The following is a 17,615-nucleotide window of genomic DNA, read 5'->3' as shown; positions in this document are numbered from 1 at the left end:
ACTCTCAGCTGGCATGCTATTCAAACAGAAGCATTAAAATGGAAGAAATCAATGCTGTAGATGTAGATATAGCTGAGCACAAAATACACATCCATGGGAACTGAGGTCTTGGTCATGTGATAGAACTCTAATATGCAGTTTTCTTTCTAGCCTTGATATTCAGGTAGTGATGAAAAGTTCTGGATTCAGAGTGATGATTGAACTTCTAACACAGGCAGCTCCATGGGATTGTGTGCACTAGCAGGTACTCAAATATGTGTGAATCATACACTGCATGTTCTATCGATATAGGACATCAAATATGTATTCATACTATTTCCAATCATGATCATTATTGTTCATAGCACCTATATGTCTGTAATAAGCTCTATCTAGGAATGACTATTTCTTACACTTCCATCTCAAAACTCGTTTGAAAAAATCTGATGCAATCCAAGTCAACAATTCAAATGGTAATTAGAGAATTGGTTTGATGAACTAGGCTTATTAACAAATTTGCACAAGAGGAATGATGTTTGGGGCCTTCATGTCCACTGAAACAGATGGAACCATAAGGGATATGGAGGGAAAGATAACCATAAACAAAATTATTACCCCTTATTTGTCACCTGGACTAAGGAACTCAGATACAAGGCCTCAGGACACAGAGTGCTTAAGAATCCTCCAGAGGTGAACAATGGGCTGAAAAACATGTCTGAGAGAAGTACATGCATTCTTTACTAGTAACTGCAGTAATAAAAAGAGACACCTAGATGTGTTCATGCATAGTTGATACATGGATTTCTGTCTGACTCTTCATACTGCACTTTGCTTGGGCTCCTATCTTGGAGACACGACAAAGATGCTCTCTTTGATCTTTGTCCTTTTGGTCCTGAAGCATTCCCTCATTTTCTGCAGTTTGACTGACCCCAAGTGCTTTTGGAGAATAAAAGACAAGAAAAACCAGGAAGGAGATGAAGAGCTTGGTTGTTTATTTTCTATTTACACAAAGCATGGATATGTGAAGAATGATCATTTCACTGGGAATCTAGACAAGAAGTAAGTATATCTCTCATTCATTAATTATAGTAGATCATGGGAGATGATGTATTCTAGGGGTACTGAGAAATAGAATATGACTCTGCATATTCTCCATCTGTTTTTCCCTCCCTCCTCTAGGATATAATCCAAATTTATTTCAGGTTTTATTGCTGGATATTTCTATATATCTAATAGTTTATGGGATATTTTATAGCTTGTTGTTTATTATTATTGAGTCAACATTTCCAGGTAGAAGCTGAATAAATGACCCACACTGTCTACCATGCTTCTAGGAAGATTCCCTTAATATGATAATTCCCAAATCATCAAATCATGTGATGTCTCTCAGAAACATAGTACCAAGTACAACTTTGAGTTACTTCACAGAGACTGCAGTAAAATGATGTTTATTGGCCTGCTAATGTTTCATCCATCAGCATGAATACCAAATTCCTGCAGTTGGAATGTGGTGTATCTGCCCTGACTTTTAGTTGCATCTGTTGAAAAGATATACAAAATTTCCTATTTGTTGTGTTCTATGACTCCTGCAGTTGAAATCAGGGATGAGAATCCCATGTCGGTTCTCTAAAAAAATGTATGCTTTCCTTTCCTTTACATTCTGTTTCACATGAACAGATACATTTTTGTTGTGTTAACAATGTCAGGCTATTTTTCAAAGTTCTAAGTTGGAAATTTATAAAGCATCTGCTTATCCTAGGACATAATTTGTACATTTGTTAGAAGAGGAGATGCCCCTGCAAGCAATTATTTCCCATTTCCCTTTTCACGTACAAGAATAAAAGGTGTTCCTGTGGTACCTGCAAAAATTTGAGAGAGGAGTACAAAAATTACAAATTATGTCAAGTTTCCCCTTATAGAAGATCATTTCCTGACTATAAATGGTCATTTCTCTTTCTGCTGCATATATTTGATATGTTATATTTATTCCACACTTTCATCTCTTTTATTTTATTGAAAATAGATTATTCTCTCATATAATACATTCCAACCACAGTTTTCCCTCTGTCAGCTCCTGAGAGAACCTCTCCTCCAACCCTCTTCCTAGATCCACTCCACCTTTGTTTCCTCTTCAGAAAAGGTAAGACCTCCAAGAGAGATGAGCCAAACAAAACAAAACAAGATACAATAAGGCAAGGCAAAATCCTTCATACTGAGGCTGCACAAGACAACCCATTAGAAGGAAAAGATCAGGCTAAAGAGTCAGAGATACACCTGCTCTCACTGTTAGGATGCTCATAAATTCACCAAGCTAACAGTCGTAATACAAACACAGAGGACCTAGAGCATATCCATGCAGCACCATGTTGTTACTTCAGTTTCTCTGAGCCATTGTAAATCCCGGTTAGTTGATTCAGAAGACCTTGTTCTCCTGGGGTCCTCTAGCTCTTCTAGTTCCTACAATTTTTCTGTTTCCTCTTCTGTAGAATTTCTTGACCTCAGAGAGGAGAAATTTGTTGGAAACTTCCAAGTTAGATTTTCTCTCTCTCTCTCTCTCTCTCTCTCTGTCTCTCTCTCTCTCTCTCTCTCTCTCTCTCTCTCTCTCTCTCTCTCTGTCTCTCTCTCTCTCTCTCTGAATAATATCTGGCTGTAGATGTATATACCCTCTCCCACTCTGCTTATGGAGGACCCCTCTCTGATGGCAATTAGACAAGGCACAAGTCTATGAGTATAGTATAATATTATTAAGAGATTTTTTCCCCAGGAGTGTTTGGTCCTACCCTAGCATCTCTGGGTTATTGAGTCTCTAGTTCCTGGCCACTCCATCCTGGCCTGGGCCTCAAGTTAAACCAAACATTGGTTGGCCCTGCCACAAATTCTGTGCCACCATTGCACAAGTACATCTTGCAGGCAGGATGATAGGTGGAAAGGTTTTGTGGCTGTATTCTCTTAGTAGCCTCAAGGGTACCTTCCTGCACCAAAAAGACTAGAACATAGGATTAAAGAAAGGCTCCATGCTGGTACCAGCTCAACCTCTCCATGTTCAATGAGCTGTGGGCACATTGTCATGGGCAATGGGGACCCAATCTGAGTTTTCAGACAGCAACCTTCTGTCTAGGCATTATCCTGGATTGTTTGGGCATCCCAACAGGACCCTCTCAATCAATAATTCAAGCAAATGCAACACAATTCCACAACTGGAAGGCTTGCCTGGCTACAAAACATGACCATTTCAGACTCTATAGTCTCCCTTATAGGGAGTCCTCACTAGGATCACTCTTAAAGATTCAAAGTTTCCACTGCACAATTTCAAAACAAATGAAAATGAGTGTCAATTCCATCTGTCGCTACTGGAAATATCTCCCTCCATCCATTCACCCTGACCTTATCCTTCCCATACCCATCAATCACTAGACCTGACTCAAGCACAAGATTTATCCTATTTCTCCTTCCCAAGAAAGATCATGGATACCCTCTACATCTGTTCTCCTTACCTAGCCTCTCGGGATCAGGGAATTACAGCTTGATTATCACTTAATTAACAACTAAAATCTGCCTGTAAGTGAATAAATGCTGTATTTGTCTTTCTGGATCTGGGTTACCTCACTCAGGATATTTTTTCTAGTTCCATCAAATGCCTGCAAATTTAATGATGTTGATTTTTAACTGCTGAGTAATACTCCATTGGGTAAACGCTTCTTTATCCTAACATAATTTTTTTTCTTAGGTTAAGGAATATCTTGATTGATTCCAGTTTGGGGATGTTGTGAATAAAGCCACAGTGAACATAATTGAGCAAGTATCCTTGTGGTGGGATGGCATGTCCTTTCCAAATATGCCCAAGAGTGGTGAAAATTGGCCTTGAGGTAGATTGATTCCCAATTTTCTGGAAAACAAACACCATATTTATTTTCACAGCTTCTCTAAAAGTTTGCACTACCATCACCAATGGTGAATTGTTCTTGGTCCACATCCTTGCAGGCATGAGCTGTTAACTGTGTATGTGTGCTTGGTCATACTGACAGATGTAAAATGCAATCTCAAAGAAGTTTTCTTAAGACTTATTTATTTATTATGTATATACCATGTAAGACTGCAGGGCCAGAAGAGGGCTCCAGATCTCATTACAGATGGTTGAAAACTACTATGTGGTTGCTGGAAATTGAACTCAGGACCTTTGGAAGAGCAGCCAGTGCTCTTAACCTCTGAGCCATCTCTCCAGCCCCCTCAAAGAAGTTTTGACTTGCCTTGTCTTGATAGTTAAGGATGTTAAATATTTCATAAAGTGCTTCTCATCCATTTGAAATTCTTCTATTAAGAATTCTCAGTTTAGATCTGATTCACGTTTTTAATTGTAATATTTGTGTTTTTATTATCAAGTTCCTCAAATTCTTTATATATTTTGGATAGTAGACCTCTATCAGATGTGGAATTGGTAAAAATCTTTTGCCAATATGTAGGCTGCCGCTTTGTTCAATTAATGATGTACTTGGCTTTTTAAGCTTTTCAGTTTCATGAGGCCCCATTTGTTAATTGTTGAACTTAGGGCCTATGCTATTGGAGTTCTGTTTGTAAAGTTATCTCCTGTGCCTATACACTCAAGGCTGTTCCCCAGTATCTCTTTTATTAGATTCAATGAGTCTGGTTTTGTGTTGAACTCTCTGATCCACTTGGACTTGAGTTTTGTGCAGGGTGATAAATATGGATGTATTCACATGCTGCTACATGCTGACATCCAATTTGACCAGCACCATTTGCTGAAGATGTTGTCTTTTTTCAGTATGTGTTTCTGGCTTTTCTATTAAAAAATCAGGCATCCATGTGTGTCTGAACATATGTCTGGTCTTCAATTAGATTCCATTGATCATCATATCCATTTTTATACCAATGCCATGTTTTTTTAATTACTATACCTCTGTAGTACAACTAGAAATTTGGGATGGTCATACTTCTACCAGTTCTTTTATTGTTCAAAATTGTTTTAGCTTTCCTGGTATTTTTGTTTCTCTATATGAAGTTCAGAATTTCTTTTCAAGGTCTGAAAATAATTGTGTTGAAATTTTGATGGCTACTGTATTGACTCTCTGTACAATGCTTAGGGGATGATGGGCATTTTTGCTATGTTAATCCTATCAATCCATGAGCATGGGAGATCATCCCATCTTCTGATATCTTCTGCAATTTTTTTCTTGAAATACTTGAATTTTTTCATACAAGTCTTTTACTTGCTTCATTAGAGCTACTCTAAAATATTTTACATTATTTGAGGCCTCTGTGAAGGATATTGGTTTTTTTTTTAATTTCTTTCTTGCTCCATTTGTTATTTGTATATAGGAAGGCTAATAAGTTTTTTTTTAATTAATCATCTTTCAACCCGCTTTCCTGAAAGTTTTTATTAGTTGTAGGAGTTCCCTTGTGGAATTTTGAGGGTCTTTTATGTATATTGTCATATTATCTGCAAACAAGGATATTTTAACTTCTTACTTTCCAATTTGTAGCCCATTGATCTATGTCAGTTGTTGCACTGCTGTAGCCAAAACTTGAAGAATTACGTTGATGGATATGGAGAGAGTGGACAGTCTTGTCATGTTTTATTAGAATTTCTTTAAGAGTCTCTCTATTTAATTTTATGTTGACTACAAGCTTACTCTAAATTTCATTTAATATGTTTATACTTATTATGTCAGTATGTCCCATGTATCCCTACACTCTCCAGAATTGTTATCATGAAGGGGTACTGTATTTTTATAAAGGCTATTTTGGCATCTAAAAAGATTGTCATGTGTTATTTCTTTCCTTTCATTTTAGTTATATGGTGGATTATATTTACTGATTTTCCTATTTTGAACCATCTCTGCATCTCTGGGATGAAGCCTACTTGATCATGGTGGTTGGGCTTCTTGATATGTTCTCGGATTCAGTTTGCAAGCATTTATTTAATATCTTTGCTTCATGTTTATAAGGGGAATTTATCAATATTTCTCTTTCTTTGTTGAGTCCTTAGGTGGTTTGGGATATAAGAGTAACTGTGGCCTTATAAAAGGGTTTGGCATGACCGCTCTGTTTCTATTTTGTGGAATAAATTTAGGAGTTTAGTCATTAACTTTTCTTTAAATACCAAGTATAATTCTGCTTTAAATCGTGTAAGCCTGTATGTTGGTTTTTTGTATTGTTTTGTTTTCTATTTTGGTGGGATTTTTTATTTGTTTTGTTTTGTTTTAGAAGAATTCAATGACAGCTTGTATTTGCTGCAGGGTTATAGGTTCCTTTAGTTTTTTTATCTGATATTGATTTAACTGTGGTTAGGAAATTATCCATATCTATTAGATTTTATAATATTGTGGAGTATGAGTTTTTATAGTATGTCATTATGATTAATTGGTCTTCTTCACTATCTCTTCTTATGTCCCACTTTATGTTTCTGATTTTGTTAATTTGAATATTCTTTCTGCCTTTTAGTTAGTTTGGATAAGAGTTTGTCTCTCTTATTGATTTTCTCAAAGAATCAACTCTGTTAAATTGAATTTTGTATTGCTCTCTTTGTTTCTATTTTATTCATTTCAGCCCTCAGTTTATCTTGCCATCTGCTCCTCTTGGGTGTGATTTCTTATGCTTTCCTAGAGTTCAGGTGTGTTGTTAAGTTGCTAGTATGAGATCTCTCTAATTTTCTTATTTAGGCACTTAAGCTATGAGTGCTTAAGTGCTTATTAAGCCTCCTACTTCCAATTTCATTGTATACCATAGGTTGGGTATGTTGAATATTCATTTTTATTAAATTTTCAAAAGTCTTATATTTCATTCTTCATTTTTGTCTCTACTGTTTTTCCCTTTGGTATACAATTGTTCAGGTTCCATGAGATTTTAAGATTCCTGTTGTTTCTGTTGTTGTTGATATCAGTTCCAATCCATGGTGGTCTGAAGGGATACAGGGAGTTATTTCAATTTTCTTGTATCTGTTTGAATATGTGATCAGTTTTGGAGAAAGTTCCCTGAAGTGTTGAGAAGAAGGTATATTCTTTTGTGTTTGAGTAAAATGTTCTATTAATTATCTGTTGGGTCTATTTGGTTTATAACGACAGTTAGTTTCAGCATTTTTCTGTTTAGATTTTGTCTGGATGACTTGTCCATTGATGAGAGTGGGATATTGAAGTTTCTCACTATTGTTCTGTAATGATCAACGTGATTTGCTTTACAATTTTCTTTTACAAATGTGGGTGTCCTTGTATTTAGAGCATAGGCGTTAACAATGAAAATGTCATTTTGGTGGCTTTTTCCTTTGATGAATATGTAGTGTCTTCTCTATCACTTTTGATTAATTTTCCTTTGAAGTGTATTTTGGTAGATATAAATGGCTACATCTGATCTGATTGCTTCTCAGGTTAATTCATTGAGAATATCTTTTTCCAACATTCTACCCTCAAGTAATATGTATCCTTGATGTTGAGGTGTCTTTCTTGCATGCAGCTGAAGGATAAATCCTGTTTTCACATCCATTCGGTCAATCTGTGTGTGTGTGTGTGTGTGTGTGGGGGGGGTGTGTGTTTTATGGGGAATTGAGACCATTGACATTTAGAGTTATCAATGATAAATGATTGTTAATTATAGTTATTTCAGTGATGGTGGTGGTAGTGGTAGTGGTGGTGGTGATGGTGGTGGTGGTGGTGGTGGTGGTGGTGTGGGTGTGTGTGTGTGTGTGTGTATTTCCCTTCTTTTGGTTTTGCTGGGGTGTGATTATTTATTTCCTGTGATTTTGTGTGAAGTTAAGCATCATGGTACAGACTTTTGATTCTTTGACCCTCTGTATTTCTGGATTTGAAGACAGATGTTGTTTAAATTTGACGCTATCATGGAACATTTTCTTTTCTTTATCAATGATGATTGAATATTTTTCTGGGTATTATAATCTGGGCTGGGATCATTTTTCAAACCTGCAATACCAGCTCTCAGTTCTGCACCCAGGGTTACTCAGAGAATGTTTTGCAGGAGTGGGACGTAGGAAAGTTTCTTATCTGTAATAAATTCACACACAAACTATTTGGATCATGCTCTTTTATTCTACTTTTTTCCACCTTCAACTTTCCATAGCTTATATACATATACTATAACAAACTTTGGCAATAAAAAGGTTACAAGGCTATTTCTCAGGGTCACAAAGCATTTCTTTGTAAATAAGATAAGAGACACAAATAGCATAAACTTGTCAGCTTTGATTAGTGGCCAGCTGCAGCTGCAGTAGTCAAAGTTTTGCTTGTAACATTTCTTACAGGGAGAGTTTACAGGGGTTATAATGGGGAAAACCTGAACTATTGAGAATTTTAAGGAAGAGGTAAAGAAATCATGTACTATTCTACATTTCTTAAGGGTAACTAATACTATAGGATAACATTTTATGATCAGCACAATGCAAAAAGCGACAGTTTCTCCTGGCCAGGGCCCAGGCAACACTGAAAGCAGTTTCTAGTTAGCCAGTGTGCAAGAGCAAACTATCTGTGAGTAACCATGGCAACCTGTGCAAAGAAAGAGGGAAGCCAACTGTACTGATTCACATCAGCACTTTCTGCAAAGGCTGGCTGGCATAGAAAACCATCTCAGATCCAAAAATACATTTTCTGTCCTATATGTAGCCTCAGAACCCAGGAGGGAACCTTGTAGTTTTATGTTCAAGGCTGAGAGGCCAGACCATCTCCCTGAAATTCTGGAAATCTGAGGAGCTTCTCCCACAGTAACTAGACTTAAAGCTGATTCCCTCTAGACTAGCTTAAATTAACTCATTAATTGTCTGTTATCAACATAAAATCCAGGACTTAAACATAAATAATTAGTAAACTGGGCCTAAAATCTTGTACCATAAACTGAGATTAAAAAGTATATTCAAAATGTTAATTGCTCAGGGAATATTGCCAAATGCCATTCTGTGCATTATCCACTGGTCCAGGTGAGGGAAGCGCAGGGCAATTTAAGTCACTTATGTGTCCCAAAGACTTTGATTCTGCAAAACCAAACATTCTGTAATTCCATCTTTGAGTATAATCTATGAAAGTCCAACATGAAATCTCTCCACAGAGACACTTCATCTGATCAATTTGTCCTGTCAGTAAGCTAATGATAGAGAATAGGCTTCTAAGTTTCTCATTGTATTGTGGAACAAAAGCTCAACTATGAGTGCTTGTTTTATTCAACAGAAATATGCAGTATAGGCAGAATACAACCTCCTATCAATACACAGGAATAATTGTGCCAAGACAGTGAAGAAGGAACTGCCAAGGTTATGGGACAAGTACCACGGCTATTTTAGAGGGGTACCGTGGTATCACACAAGAGAATTACAGACAGAAGCTGTCTGCTATTCATAGGTAATATTTCTTATAACCCTTTCTCATGAATTTCCTCCACCTGAGGTTTGTTTTATGGTGTGTTGCCTTTATGAATATTGCTCTTGTCTACTGTGTATCTTTGAAGACTCCATCAATCAGTGGACTCATAGAGTCTGCAGCATATATGCACAAACACTTCTAGATTTTAGGGTCTCCATTGACCCTAAAGGCATGTGTAATTTTAATTTGTCTGCATTTATATGTTACTTAGCCTATTTCCTTTGCAACTTTTAATATGCTTTTTAGTTCTGTATTTTTGGTATTTTTATTGCGATATGGCTACATCAAATCTTTTGAAATGAGCCTTAAACCAAATCATATATTGTTTTGTTACACCCATGAGCTTTGTGCCACTATTACACTAGCACATATTTCAGGCAGGTCACCATTATAGACCTAAGGGTTTGTACTTGGGTTAGTGTTTACCTTTCGCTTATGGTAGCATATAAAGTATCTTCAAGTAGTCAATTGATATGAAGTCTTTAGATAATCAATAGCTTGACTTCAGGTTCAATGAGCTGGGTAGATGTCATTTTTAGCCATAGGGCCTTACTATCAGTTTATAGAGAGAAGACTTGGCAATAGCTGGCTTGTTTGGGGGTTCCCATGGTATCCCTATGGTTAACTATTTCCATAGGATTTAACCCATTCCTGGCAGCATTGAAGCATTATTGGGTGATAAAAGATGTCTGGCAGTGTTGGTCTCGTCATTATTTGGCAATTTCATTTAGATTGCCTTCATACATGTATGTATTTTAGGAATCTTATGCTGTTTTAGATTTCCATACAATGAACATGGTTGAGAAAGTGTCTCCATAGTAGGATGTAAAGTCATCATGGTATATGTCCAAGAGTGGTGTGCTGGATAGTTTTATGTCAACTAGACACAATCTAAAGCCATCTGAGAGCAAGGAACCACAGTTAAGATGATGTTGCCATAGGACTGATCTAAAGGCATACCTGTGGGGCATTTTCTTAATTAGTGATTGATGGGGAAAACCCAAGGCATTGTGGAAAGAACCATCCCTGAGCTAGTAGTTGCAGTGAATATAAGAAAACAGGCTATGTATGCCATAAGAAGCAAGACAGGAAGCAGCACCACTCCATGCCTGTCTGTCAGTTTCTGCCTATTTTAGTTCCTGCACTGATTCTCTTCTATAAGGGACATGGAAGTGTAAGGCAAACAACCCCTTTTCTCCCCAATTTGCTTTTTTGTCATGGTTTTTCACCACAGCCATAAAAACCCTAATGAAGGTAGTACAGCTTGATGTTGAGAGAGATCTATACTAAGTGTGGGGGAACTTCCACACTGATTTTTGTATTGCTGTAAAAGTTTGAACTCCCATCAGCAATGAATGAGTGTTCCCATTATTCTGCATTCTCATACCATGAGTTATCATTTTTTGGTTGGTGTTGACCATTCTTACTAATAGATCAAATTTCAAAACACTTATGATTTGTATTTCTCTGATGACTGAAAATTTTTAATATTTCCTTATGTATTTCTCAGACTTTTTTGTCATCACTATCAAGAATGCTTTTTAGACCTGTACTACATTTTTGGCACAATTTATTTTTTTCTATCTTCTCTGTATTTATTATTCTTTCATCCAATGTATCCTGAGCACAGTTTCCACTCCATGAACTCCTCCCATTTCCTCCTCCTCATGTCTTCTCTCCCAGAGATTCATTTCTCTTCAATTTCCATTCAGAAGAAAAGGCCTCCCATGGATTTCTACAAAAGACAACATAACAAGTTACAATAAGACTAGGAACAAACCCTTATATAAGGGCTGAGCAAGGAAATCCAACAGAAGGAAAGCGGTCCTAATAGCAGGAAAAAAAGAGTCAGATATCCGCAGTCCACTGTTAGGAGTCCCACAAAAAAAAAAAAAAAAGCTAACAACAGTAGTGTACTTGCAGATGACCATCTATGGTGATTGAAAGTTTTGCTGGGTATAGTAGTAGTCTGGTTTGGCATCTGTAGTATCTTAGAGTCTGCAGGACACCTTTCAAGGCCCTACTAGCTTTTAAAGTCTCCATTGAGAAGTGGGGTGTAATTCTAATAGATTTGCCTTCATATGTTACTTGCTATTTTTCCTTGCAGCTTTTGAATCTTTCCTTGTTCTGTGTGTGTAATGCTTTGATTATTATGTGGTGGGGGACTTTCTTTTCCTGCCCAATGTATTTGGTGTTCTACAACCTTCTTGCAACTTTATTGGTGTGTCCTTCTTTGAGTTAGGAAAATTTTCTTCTAAGGTTTTGTTAAATATATTTTCTGGATCTTTGAGTTTGGATTCTTCCTGGTCTATTCTTATTATTTCTAGTTTGGGTCTTTTTTCAGATTAATTTCTTTATTGCTGCTTTGAGGGATTCATATTATATCCCACAATTCTGCTCACCTCTTGGTCCCCTATATATTCGCCTCACCCTTTACAAAGGAAAATTTTTTAAAAATCCAAAGAAAACAAACAAACAAAAACAACAAGTACAGACTAAATTTAAAAAAACCCTCTTCACTTCTACTTCTCCTTCTGTCCTGTCTCTCCACCACCTCTTCAATCATCCTGGTAGCATTGGGAGTCTCAGTATGTCATATTATACCCTTTTGTCCAATCAGATTTACTAACTAATGTTCATTGCAATGAGTCACTGGTCTGGTTCAAGGCCTCTGGATTCTGATACAGACTCTACACTAGATCCTCATGGAAATGCCTCTGTAGTAACCCATGGGCATCCCTCAAGTCATGGAGAGCCTGCAGATATTGTTCCACAGGACCAGTCCCTTCATGAGTTCTGGCAGATCCTAGATGGAATAGATGTTTGGGTGGGCCATCCCAAGACCCAGATTTGGACCTGAGTGGTAGCCAAGCTAGTCAGTCTGGCTACTGGTCTGGATACCTCAAGTGAGGGGGCAGAGGCAGCTCCTTATGCCCATGCCCTTAGGGTCTGGTTACCTTTCCTATGATGAATGGTGGATCCATCCCTCCCAAGTGCAGGGGCCAGCTCTCCAGAGCCAGCTCTCTTGCTACATCATCCAGTGAGAGGTACAGCCAGCTTTCCCTGTGCCCAGTTTAGGGCAGAGCTAGCTCAGTATGGCCTTCTGATTTCACCTTGCATGTTTCCTATGGACCCAAGGTGACATGGGCCACAGACATCAAAACAGACCACAGCTGTAACTAGAATATGAACCCAGACATGGCCATCAGCAGGAGCTTGGATGCAGATGACATTCCAGCTCTGAGTTGAAGCACTGGCCACTCAGGTCCGGATGGTTCTGGTACAGGACACCACCAAAGCCTCAGGTTTTAGCACTAACCCTGGGCTTGTATGTTACCATTGGTGACAAAATGGGACTCAGACTTCAGCATAGAACCCAGCCATGGTAGGATCACAGACCCAGACATGGTCCTCAGCATCAGCCTGTTCTGAATGTCACCATTGCCTCAGGTGGCAGTACAGGTCACTCAGATCATCACTGGCCTTATTGCCAGTGTGGCTCTCAGACACCAACATGGCTCCAGACCTTGGGTTTCTGAACAACCTTCGATGGTAACTGGAGCCTAGGACATAAACACATACTCTAGCTGCAGTAGTGTCATAGACACAGATGTGGACATCAGTTGCAACTCTGGCCCAGACATCACCATGGCTCTAGGTAGCAGCACAGGCCACTTGGATCTGCATGTCCTTGGCCTGATCATGGCCCTCACACAGCAACCTGGACTCAGACAGCTGACCTGCTCCTGGGCATCTTCATGGTTCTCAGTAGCAACAGGACCCACATACATCAATCTGGCTACTATAGAACCACAGAACCAGAAGTGGCCTTCAGCAGGAGCCTGGACCAAGATGATATCACAGCTCCAGGTGACAGATCTGTATGGCATCTGCAGCAGCATGGTCCCAGACTCCAACAAGGCCACAGACTGTGACCCAGGCCTCCATGTGGACGCTAGTGGCAATCTGGGCAATAGACTTTGACATAGACTCCAGCTGCAGTTGGACCACTGCCCAAACATGGTCCCAGGCAGCTGCTTGGCCTAGTAGATATCCTGGCTCCAGATAGAAGTTCCAGCCACTCAGACCAGAATGATTCTGGCAGCAGCATAGCAATTAGTCACCAAGAAATGGCCCAGACCCCAGGCTCCATGTGACCTTTGGTGGCAACATGGGCCACATGAAAGACTTTTATTCACAATGCCCACTTCACTTGTATTTGACAATTTTAAAGAAATACTCTAATATCTATCCTATTTAGTGAGTCCAAGTTTTGTACCTAAATTAACTTTTATCCTAACTTGTACTCCCAAGCCAAAACTAATTTTTTAGGCATTAAATCATTTTTTGACAAAAATTTAAGTGTTTATGTCTCTCAACCTTATAAATTTTATACCTCCTTTGAGTTTCTTTTCTGTATTTGATAGCAAGGTAAGCTATAAAATTGTAACTATCTCATCTTCAACCCCATCGCAGACTTGAGACAGATACAATATTAACTGAGTAAACCAGAAGTGCAGAGCAGGCAACTTCCAAAAATATAAGAATGACAGTAATAGCTGGTTGCCTAGACAGTCACCCAAGCTACCTCTGCAACACTGGAGCATCCATCTTCAGCCTAAAGGCCTAGGAATATCTGACAGATTTTTCTGTGAAGCAGGAAATTGGAAGAACTGTCCCACCTTGTCTTGACAAAGTATGGCAGTTTTATCCCTTTGTGTCCTGCTTGTCCAGTTTATGCAGGATACTTTTATACTTTTAGCAGTTGAGGTCAGGGTAAATGACTAACTTTGCCACAATTAAAGCAAATTCCATATGGAGATTCTTCCATGCTCATCATCCTTTTTTGAAGTAGATTGGTTCTGCCAAGAGTAGACATGTCTCACTGTCATGAAAAGCCTTAAGCTCTTAAACATCTTAAAAGACATATTCTGTAAGTCTTTGAAGTGTTGGAAGACCACCTGTCTATTTAAAATACATATCTGTATGAGCTTGAAAGCATACCTTACATTAGTACATATACATTGATTGTTATATATGAATAACTACTAACCTACATACATTTCTTAATTATCCTAAAAAGTTTGTAACTTTCAGTAACTAGAAATTTACATTATATTGGTAATCAACTGTATCGGTACAATACCTTAAATAGTAGTTGAAACATATATACATTATAGTAAAAATAACCTTAAATTTATATCAATCTAAAAATATCATAAATAGGAGTAGAAATATAGAGAGAGTGTGTTCTAACAAAGAAAACCTTAAATTTGTGTCAATATACAAAAATCCATATCAATGTACAATATTTGAGATTAATAGTTGCTTTTTATGTTAAAGTAAATTCAATAATCTACCCCTTTATTCTGTCCTTTCCACATCCCCTCTTTCTCTTTTCAGAAAGAGATCCTGGAATATGGCCTCCTTTGTTCAGCTTTTTTCCTGACCATTATCAACAACTTGTAACTAAGCCCCCTAAATGATGACAAACATCCATATCCCACTGAATGATCAAACACCACCGCCCTACCTCGTGGGAATGTGAGCGTCATGTTCTCTAGACTATTTCTTGTTGTCTGGGGTGATGGAATCTTGGGTAGACTCTGAGAAAATTAGGATAATCAAGTGCTGGGAGAGCTAGCCATAACATTTGTTGTCCAGGATCTGTGCGATGGGAAAGCACAAGGCTCATCTACAAACCTGGCTAGAATAGTCTGTGAGGCTGCGCCATTTCAGCCCAGAGCCTTGGATGGATGCAGAACTCTTAGGAAACAGCAACAGAGTCACTCTGAGAGGCTGAGTCACCTGGGCCATCTATTTTCATTGGTGTCTGGTCCCCTTCCTTTAAAACACACCAACTATCAAAGGTGACATATATATATATATATATATGGAATGTTCAGTGTGTACAAGTTTGTACAAATGATTTTCTGTTTTATGTTTGAGCAGGTAAAATACATGTCACCTTTCTTGTTGTTTTTCTAGATTTATTTCTTTATATCTGTAGCAAGGATTTTCAGAGGGTCTTGCTGATCAAATTTGATCTCTATCAACCTTGAAGGAATACATAGCCTTACATTTTCTTTTGAAAAAAGCATAACCTCTTTCCCAAAGCAGTATGTTTTCTGACTCCATTTTAAAGTTAAGGCATCCCTAAAGTATCTAGGTTGGTATAATTCAGCAGTCCCTCTTACAATTCCATTTCTCTCAGCAGCTATGGTTATCAAAAAATTCAAAGTCAACAAGATACCATATAGGATTCAGATGCTCAATGTACTTTTCATCTTTATGAAATATCCTTTTTATATTGTTATTCTCTCTTTAAAGGCATTATCTTATTATTTATAAACTATTTTTTCTATTACTGTCTATACTCATTTTTTTTATTAAGCCTACACATTTTTAAACACACTGTAACCTGTTCAGAGGTATTTTTCCGTCTGGATCTGTATTTACTGGGCATTTGCAGCATTCTCTGACCATTTGAGACAAATCTTTAACTGCTAGCAGAGCCACCACATGGTTCAGCTTAGCTCATGGTGCTGGTGCATAGCACTGGTAGCTGGCTCCAGCCTGCAGGCAGCACCTGGTAGTGTAGCCTCTGTATGCCAAGCATCTGCCCACCCGAGAGATTACAGGATGGAAAGCCACATCTGGCTTTTTGCTCAGAAATTTTCTTAGCTATCCCAGGCCTTATGTTTGGATATTTGAGCCCCCAAATGGGATGCCATATGTTGACAGATTTTTCTTTGGGCCACCAGCTCAAAAAATGACACAGAGATTTATTAATTAGAAAAGCTCAGCCTATAGCTTAGGTTTGTCCAACTAGTTCTTATAACTTAAATTAATCAGTTTATATTAATCTATGTTTTTCCTTGTGGCTTTTTAACTCTTTTCCATATTGCACCTCCTGCTTCCTCTCTGAATCCTCTAGCATCATCTCTCCCATGCCTGGATTCACCTCCTCTTCTTTTCTCTCTGCTTGGAAGTTCCAACTAATATAACCAATAGCCTAGCTATCAGCCATTCAGCTCTTTATTAGTCTAATCAGTAGGTGCCTTGGCAAAGACATTTTCACAGTGTACAATAAAACTATTGCATAACAACAGACTTCAACACAAACCTTGGATGTGTTAGGGCCACAGACCCAGACCTAGTCCTCAGCAGTAGCACATGTGTAGTGACCATGGCCCCAGAGTGTAGCAAAGGCTATTGAAATCATAATGGCCTCCACCCCTAAAGAACAACATGGCCACAGGTGCAGCCCTGACCACTGAAATCAGCATGGTCCCTGATGGCAACTGGAGCCATGGACAGCAACACAGATCCTTGTTGCAGGAAGGTCATGGACCCAAACATGGCCCCCAGATGAACCTCTGTCCAGACATCACCATAATGCGGGGTAGTATTATATGTCCATCAGATTTTTATGGCCCCTGCTGCAGCATGGCCCTTGGGAAACAATATAATACCAGGTGGCTGATCAAACCCTGGACAACTGCATGGCCCTTGTTTGCAACAGGAGCCATGGACATAAACTCAGACCTTGGCTGCTATAGGACCAGGGACACAGACATGGCTCTTGGCAGTAACTTTGCCCAGACATCACCATGTTCCCTGATGGTTCCCCAGCAGAGCCCCCATCAGCATACTTCTTGGTGCCTTCATTTCTTCCTTTCTGTCTCTTTCCACAGCACATGAACCATTCAGCCCCCTTTCTCTCCCATTTCTCCACCACATATTTGCTGATCATAATGCTGTATACCTGTGTAGTACCACTAGGTAAAGAGAAGACTAATGATATCTTCCTATCAATTGGGGCCGTGAGGGCTCCAGCTGGCTAGCACCCACCTAAACATAACTACATGGGGGTCATGGATTTCTTCGTGCATTCCAGGGCCATGAGTGCCCCAACTGGTTAGCCCCTACTTGAGCAAAACTGCCGCTGAGTCCATATATGTCTTCCCACCAGGAAGGCCTTGAGGGGCCTGGCTGGCTAGCTCCCACCTAAGCAGAACTCAGGTTTAGTCTTTTTAGTGTCTGCCCCCATATTTCCTCAATGGTTTGTTTCATGAATTTTTTCAATCTAACATTTTCTTTGACTCACTTACTCATTTCTTCCATCATATCTTTAACTCCTAATATTCTCTTGTTCACCTCTTGTGAAATATAATGTTGATGCATCTATGTGAAGTTTCTATTTGCTTACCTATTTTTTCCATTTCCAGGATTCCCACAGTTTGTGTTTTCTTTATTGTT

General features: G+C 38.7%; 1 pseudogene; it reads left to right on the top strand.

The window, feature by feature from the left end:
• The first annotated feature begins 841 nt into the window (after positions 1-841).
• LOC118572242 overlaps positions 842-17,615 on the top strand; it is a 95,582-nt pseudogene continuing 78,808 nt past the window's right edge.

This window comes from Onychomys torridus, chromosome 1 (assembly GCF_903995425.1).
Source record: "Onychomys torridus chromosome 1, mOncTor1.1, whole genome shotgun sequence".
Classification (NCBI taxonomy): Eukaryota; Metazoa; Chordata; class Mammalia; order Rodentia; family Cricetidae; genus Onychomys; species Onychomys torridus.
The sequence above is the reverse complement of the archived record's forward strand: the minus strand, read 5'-3'. Positions and strand labels throughout refer to the sequence as shown.